Below are 8,014 nucleotides of genomic sequence, written 5' to 3'. Positions count from 1 at the left end.
CAGATTCCTTTAGGCCTAGTTTCTTGGTGGCAACTCGCCTGATCATGTGTATGATTTGATTAATGCTGTTCTTGAGGCGCTGCAAGGAGACGTCACTCTTGGTGTTAGCCTCGAGATGTAGGCTCAGGATCTTGATGCTGGGGCTTGGAGTGATGGCCTGGCCATCAAGGAGTATTTGAATGTATTCCTTGGTTTGGCGTGAGGGCGGACGACAAGGAGCTGTAAGTGTTTATGTGAACACTGGAGGCCACAGGCTCTAGCACATTGGCTTACTAGAAGTGAGATGCCATGCATTGGTGTGAGCTTCTTTGAATTTTTTAAGCTCTAATCCCATGAGAAAGGTGCGCTCAGGGCCACTAGATGGGCGTGAGTGGTCGCGTAACGCTTTCACGCGGCATTCAGCGAGAACGCAGAGGGTAAACCCGTAGATGTACTTGGTGGGTACACCACCTTTCTTCCCAGTCTTCGCGTGGGCTCGTAGCTAAATGGGTAAGACAACGGGCTCTCGCTGTGTTAGTCTGTTAGTTCCAGGTTCGATTCCCGGCGGTGCCAGTATTCTTTTATTTGTTCGCTGGAGTTTTCTGGTGACACCAACGGTCGCGAAAGAACCCTTGGGGGGTAGAGGTAAAAAGCTTTGCTTTAAAAAATAAATAAATAAACACCCCATCATCGTCGCGCTGTGTTCTTCGGGCATTGTATTATCAACTGCGATTGTGTGAACAAAGCCATATGAAGGGATCCAACGCTTGCTTCAGATAGTTCGCGCACTGAATGCGAAGCACATAAATCGGGGCGCCGAAAGGTTTTCACGACTACTGTGCCAGCGCGGCGCAGCAGCGGGCCGCTTCGAGACAGCTACCGTCAGGTCATCCATTTCAAGGACAAAGGGCTCTAAAGGTACGTAATTGCTGTCATTTTCCAGCTTGTCTCCGCGTGTTTTGGAGAAGTGTTTTTTTAGAACTTGGGTTAGGGCACCCCATTAACACATGCACAGCTTCATTTTTTACTTGTTGGTACTGGGTTACCTTGATGCGAAGCCCGGACAGGCACAGTAGTGAATGACAGAGCTTGCGCTACCGGTAATAGTAGCAATGAAACACACCAGGGAATAATTAATTTGTTTTGTTTTTTCGTACCAAAGCTGCACCCGAGATTTATTAACGTAATGAGGCTACGGAATAATTTAGACCACCCCAGTTAGCCGTTCCAAGCAGTTATTGCAAGATCCACTGGTGGACCTTGCAATAATCTACTTATTCCCCCTTCCTCGCGTGCGCTCGGCCCGATAGCCATGATTGCTTCGTCTTCAGAAGCCCGCAACACTGTTTTTTGTACGCCCCTCGCTGGTTGATTGTAGGGTTTAAAGCGCCGACGCAACGCAGGCGGTGAGGCGGGCCGTAGTGGAGGGCCCCGGATTAATTTTGACCGCCTGGGGATCTTTAACGTGCGCCGAAATCTCGTACACACGGGCGTTTTTGCTTTTCGCCTCCATCAGAAAAGCGGCCGCCGCGCCCGGAATCGAACCCGCGACCTCGTGCTCGTACGCCCCTCGCACACCTTGCTTCGCGTTGTGATCGTATCAGTGGTCTCGTTTGCTCTATTTAGCAGCGGCACTGGTTGCCTGTCCCTCGTTTTGTTGTCCAACAATATCGGCATTTCCTCGCCATCATTCGCATTGCATCCTTTTGGGCTCTTACACTGGGCATATTTTCAGGTGGATATTTTAGAAGAGCAACTTAAAGGTTCAGTCTTAGTAACACGAATATTTCGCACATGCACCTGTTCTTTAACAGCGGAGCTGATGTAAACCAAGCCTTGTCGTATCTGACCGATTATACACGGAATTGTCTTTTCGCTTCTAATTCCCTTCAAGCCAATACACCAAAGTTCGCATAAGCTACCTCCCAAGTACAGCCACTACATGTCGCAGTGCTTCCCTTCGTTTTGAAACCGAAATTCTATCAACCCAAATACAGTGTTTACGAAACTGCTGGAGCAAGCGTACTGGCACCTCACCACAACATATTTGTAGGCTGTTACAGTGTGTACCATGCCCCTCTCTTTCCACTTTCCCTCGCCCTAACACGCAATCTTATTTTATTAACAAGGGCGCAGTGCAGCGCACTTTCCGCACCTATAAAAGCATATGTCTGTCCAGAGTGCATGCGGTAAACCGATAAAGGCTGGTCCACCAGCCGAAACATTAGTAAATACCGTTTGTTTTTTCATCGTGAGACAATTCCTTTTTGCATTATTCCCTCTGCTTCCTCCAGAAGTTTTTTTCTACTAGTTATATGAGTGTGTCGAACCGGAACCAAACCTAGCCAAAATACTAAACCGAACCGGTATTTTGACCGGAACTGAACACGAATCCGAACCCTTATGTTTTTAACACGCCGAACACCACCCGGAACTGAACTGAAAAATAAGCAACTGTTACCGGTTCACGCCGAATCGGTTCTACCATGAGCTGTTGATAATGCGCTGACACTGTCTATTGCGGCCTTTTTATTTTTAGCGTACCGTCAACCTCCTGCACGCTCACGCAGCTTTCATTTCCAATATATCGCAAGAAAATAAGCGCTCTGTTCTCGGACGCGAAATAGAAAAAAAAGGGATGAGCACCAACTTTGCAAGCATATGTTTGTTCTGGTCACGTGCGTAGTGTGCAAGGCTGAAAAAAAGAAATATCCCCTTCTCTGCGCGCTGAAGGCGGGCGATAAGAAACATTAGCTCCGCACTGCACCACAAAAATTTGTCTCGCTTTGACTGTGCAGGAGCAAACAGGCCACAAGATTGTTCCATTGCGCATCAGCGAGGGTCTACACCTACACCGTGCCTACTTGTCGAAGGGCATAATTTGTTTTCAAACTGACGCTCACCTAGATAGTCGAAAATAAAAACGGTAGATAAATAGGTATCCATGAAACCAAGAATAGAAAGCTCTAGTAGTTCATTAGCTATTTGACGCACTTGGTACGCGTTATCTATCTACCTATATGTATCAGGGTGTGGGATATCGGATATATATTTCTCTCCCTTTTCTTTCATTACTACCACTCCGAAATTCCCATTTTTTTTTAAGCAAAACAGAAATGATCTGCATATGTTCACTGCTTGACACTCCTGACAGGCTGGCTAGCTTATGTTATTTCAACGAGCCACTCCTTCCGAATTATCAGACGCTACATGCTTAGCGAGACTCACAATCGGGTCTCGGTGCTGCAGGTAGCACACAAGTGTTCGTTGCCCGTGGACTGTCCCTTGCATGGCGTAGACGCTCGAGCCACGGCCGTGGGGGTAAAAAGGAAGTCCCCTTCACCCCGAAGTCTTCGAACGGTGCTGGCTACCCCCCTTACCGCAGGTAACACTTGTCAATGCAACACTTGTCTGTCAATGCAATTGAATGATGGCCCACGTACGTGTCTTCATTTTTATTTCCCGGGTGCGCTGGCTCTTGTGCTTCATCACAATAACCATTTGATTGAGCTTGGGGCCGCAGCCGCACTGGTGGCAATGGAGTGAAAGGTGTGACGGCGCCCCCAGTTCGGATAGCTAGCGTGCTCTCTTTAAGCGGTAATTAGGCTTCCTCCCGTCCCGTTTGGTCTAAATACGTGCCACCGCATGATAAAGCGACGGAGTATATCACACCGCATTCGCAGTCGGTGAAAGTGTAGAGTGCTGTAAAGAGAACTTGTCACCACCAGTAGCTCCTCTTCCTTCCTGCAACCCTCCTGTCACTACTCGCGCACATGATTCTGCGCTTCATGGCCGCGCGGAAGATGACGTTCACGTTTTAATGACCAGCGATAGTTTTCAAATGGCGCGAGGCAGAACGCGGATAGAGAATAACTGCGATTTTTCTTCGCCCATCTGATAGCATTGCCCCCGCATTCAGTTTATCATTTGTCCTCGCTTCAGCCATTTGAACAGTCGCTGCAGCACACACGAAGAGCCGTGCATGGGAACCCAGATACTTCCCATCTATCAACTTGGCGCGAAAAACTTTCGCGCACGATATGCGAACAGGACTTCTTTAGCGCTGAGCAAAGGCACGACGTGGCCAACACGTTCTTGACAATCTCGGAGTGGGCCGAGTGGAAACTTAGAAGGGGCTGGACCCGGGGGAATACGACCAGCAAACATGATTGCTTTGGAATCGTAGCGAAAGTTCAAGGAGAATTGAAGCACATTGTCCCTTGGAACGTAGACGTAAAGGTAGAAACCTTTGCCCCTCTCCTTAAACAGCTTGAAAACCGAATAAAATGCGTTAGATCTATAAACACCAAATACTTATCCAATATCCACATATATATAAATACAAATCTTGTTTTAGGGCTCGGTCAACTTCCCAAAATAAAATGTTGCTTAGTGCTGGTGCCACTATTGAACCTATGCACGCCCCCGATATCTGCACAGCGACCACAACCGGCTGTGTAGATTGCGACCTGTACATAGAAGCTGGCGCCAGCAGAAGGCAGCGCTCGAAAAAATTCAAAATTTCAAATTTCAAATTTGAAGGCTTTACACGCCGCAGCTACACGTGAGCTATGAGGCACGATGGCTCCGGAGGCGTGCTTTAGCAAACATAGCCATGTAGGGCTTCCCCGTCAAAACAGCTCCTCATTTAAGCGCACCGTAAAGCCCACAGCAGGTTTGCTCTCCCCTCAGGGTGGATCTGCACTAAGTGCAACGGACCGAGCAAAAGACGATATAACAACGGCTGCAGGCCAGGCACGCGCGTATTATAGCTTACAAATAGAACACTTCAAAGGACGACGAACGGTGAGGATCGAATGCAGCGCAACCCGGTTCCGGGCGCCGGAAAGGGCTAAAAAAAGCCAAAGAAGCAAAAAAAAATTTGTGCACGGAATCGCCGAGCATGGGCAGATAGTTGCCTACAAAGCCGGTGGTATTGACTGGCCAAACGAAACAACCGCGGGTCGTAGTAGATCTCGGAAGCTCTACAGGAATACAAAACCAGTTCTGTTCGTTGCCCGACGCCACTTAATGAGTTGCGTGAAGGACACTATCATTAAGGACACAAAGTTGGTTTAGAAACAGTTCCGGTGTACTAGGTATGTTTGTATGAAGTAGTAAAATACCTAAGCCGCGCAAGTGAAACGTTAGCAGTAAGCAGAATAGGCTCCACCCGTACCCGGGAACGTATGCATGGCTTTTTCTGCTTCTGCGGGTGGTACACAAGTGACAGGTATATGTAAAACGTTCGTACGGGCAGCTGTGACAAAGATGAAACCAAAACGCACCGAACCGATGTAGTTATTTTGCAACAAAGCGCCTCTGCAGCAATTTGCAACGTGTAGAAATGCGGCCGGTGGTGCAAAACCAGAATGTGTGTAAATGATTCTAAAACTTCTTGCATAAAAACAAATAAAATATTGATACGTGTTTATGAATTAGAATTGCGTATAATAAATAAATTATTATTAAGGGCAAAGTTTTAAAATGAAAATCCGAGGCCAGTTTACTACTTTCGTAGTGGGCCCACTCGGATCTATTTCTTTGGGGCTGGTAAATTTCTAATTCGATGCTAACAAAATATTATAGAGTAATACAGTAACAATTCCTTTCCGGCTTATGAAATACCCAAACAAATTTAAATTTGGGCTTCACGCGGCGTCAATACATGATGCAAGACGCAATGCGCGAATAAATTAGCCGACGAACCTCGGTTGTGCGACGACAGAAGTGCGCATTGACGTAAACGAAACAAACCCAAATACGTGTGTGGTTCCGCAAGAGTCCTTGCAGATATCACTTTAAATAAGCTGTATAGGTAACGCATTAACTTCCATGGGCATGTCTTCTCCAGCGCCCCCCATCAGTGCTTCGTATTCAGACCCCGTCCCTATAGCGCAGCTTTTGGTCTGGCTTTTCATAACCGAACTTTCTGTAAAACATATTTTGCAAATTCCGAGATATAGAAGAGTAAGCAATCGAGATATGTTAGCCATGCATATTGTTATGAGCTCCCTCGTTATGATATGGAAACATATGCAGCCGAATAATGTGTTTTTTATTGATTTTTCACGCTATTTGATTGCAGAGGAAGGGCTACCTCCTGGAATGGAAAGGGTGCTCCAGATGGGCCTGCACGCTCGAGCCAAAAAAAAAAACTTGAACAAGCAGTGTCTGCAGAGCTTCGAAGACCCAAGGATGCCTGAACGCAGGAGATTGCAGAGCGAAGCCGATGTGTTTCTATATGAAGTGCAAAAAAAAAAAAAAAAACTGCGCTTCAGACGGAGATCAAACGGAATTCTTTCGATTCCGTTTGACATAGACATCTTTCGTTGGGCATTTAAAGGTGCAGGCAGACTTCTCGAACATGGTTGGCTTCTTTGCGAGAAGGAAGATTTTCTTAACTTGCCTCTCCCGAATGATTGGTTCGTTTCAAGTAACGCATTTGGCGAACAAATCCATTCTGTTCCCATTGCGTGTGAAGGCGACGGTGCGGATAAGGAAAGCCCCAGGAAAACAAACCTTGGGATTTTCTGTGGAGTGAATGCAGATATTCATGGTGACTGAAGCAAGGAGCTCTCCCTGAGCTTGTTGAACAGTTGAAATGGTGAACAGACAGATACCAGGCCAAACTTTTCACGTTTGAGTTACCCAAGAAAGAAAAACCAGCCACCTGTCTTGGAAAGCGTACGAATACACGCTTGCTGTATACGCTACGCCCGTGTATTTATATAATTACGATCGCCGTATGAAGCTGCTGTGTTCTCTTCTCCAAGCTTTGCTGTAGGCGCCTTGAAAATGTCATATGCTCAACATAAAGGTGAGCGCTTCCTTTTATGCCAGAAAATAAAAGTAAAAATGGCCTAATAGCTTAGTGTTTCTCTTGCGTAGTTAAAATGGAGTGGGCATCTTACGGCCAATTTATTGGTACTGACTGCCGTTAGGCTCCTGACATTCGGGTTTGGTAATTTACTACACAAAACTATACTGCCGAGAACAACGCCGATCTGATTTTTGTGCTTATGTTTTGGTGCTAGTTCCTGGCCGCGCCCAGCTATCTGTTTTGTGTTAAGTGAAGCGCGGGTGTCGTCCTCCTCCTTGTACGCCACACCGGCAATCTTATTTTGATAGGAAACATGTGTTGCTTGTGGTCGCTATACTTGAAGCTTCTAGTTTAATCTATAGTGTTCTCGGTCTTAACCGACGTTTGCGGAAAGGAGCACCTATCGATAAAATCGGGCTGAACATACGCCTTGACATTCAATTCGCCGACGCTCGACTGTGCATGCCACTTTGTTCACTGTCGACATTTGTGTTTCTTTTTTTGATTTATTAGGGATCAAACGTTCCCTCCAAATAAACGTTACTTCTTCAAAAACCTTGCGTCGTTCCTGGCTGCGTGACAGTATAAGGGGAACAATACAAGTCCCTACAGAAAATAGTGCAAATATGTAAAGTCCAGCCTCGTTTTACTAATAAATGCGCCTCCATCCACCAAAATGCCCCACGTAAGATGGTTTTTAAGCCCCCACATAAAGTAAAACAAACGTGGGATACAAAACTTTTAAATTTTTCACATGCACAGAAGGATGGACTTCGCAGAGAGCATTGGGTTTGTTTTACGTACATTGAGTGTAGGCTACGCAGAGGGGAATACGACCTCGCCAGCTCCTACGTCACCCCAAAATGAAATGAATTTTCTCGATAGCACCTCAACCTCACCGTTTAGGTTTAGGTCTAGACAGGCGAGTTCAGCATAGCATGGGATAAACCCATGCATTTTAGTTAACGGAAGGTGACGGACGAGAAACAGGATCCTACCAGATGTATGCCACGCCCCCTTCCCTGGCACCCCCTTTACTTCACATTTACCGCAAATGTATACAAAGTACTTAACACGCCAAATGTCTTTTTACGACGCCACACGACGCCAAAATGTGCGTCGTAAAGCACGCGCCATCGGAAATTAATGATTATCGCGGTGTGTCGCCTTCTGCACGCACGAGCCAGCGGGTTCGCCTTGCGCGTGCGCCGT

General features: G+C 46.7%; 1 long non-coding RNA gene across 1 annotated transcript; it reads left to right on the top strand.

Annotated features, from left to right (window-relative positions):
• Positions 1 to 750: 750 nt before the first annotated feature.
• LOC144172630 (uncharacterized) lies at positions 751 to 7,325 on the top strand. The gene is made up of 3 exons (XR_013323065.1): positions 751 to 897; positions 3,229 to 3,364; positions 6,068 to 7,325. It is a non-coding gene; the product is annotated as an uncharacterized LOC144172630 (long non-coding RNA).
• Positions 7,326 to 8,014: the final 689 nt, after the last annotated feature.

This window comes from Haemaphysalis longicornis, unplaced genomic scaffold (assembly GCF_048455015.1).
Source record: "Haemaphysalis longicornis isolate Haplotype H1 unplaced genomic scaffold, Haemaphysalis longicornis Haplotype H1 scaffold_25, whole genome shotgun sequence".
Lineage (NCBI taxonomy): Eukaryota > Metazoa > Arthropoda > Arachnida > Ixodida > Ixodidae > Haemaphysalis > Haemaphysalis longicornis.
This window is presented reverse-complemented; position numbering and strand designations above follow the sequence as displayed.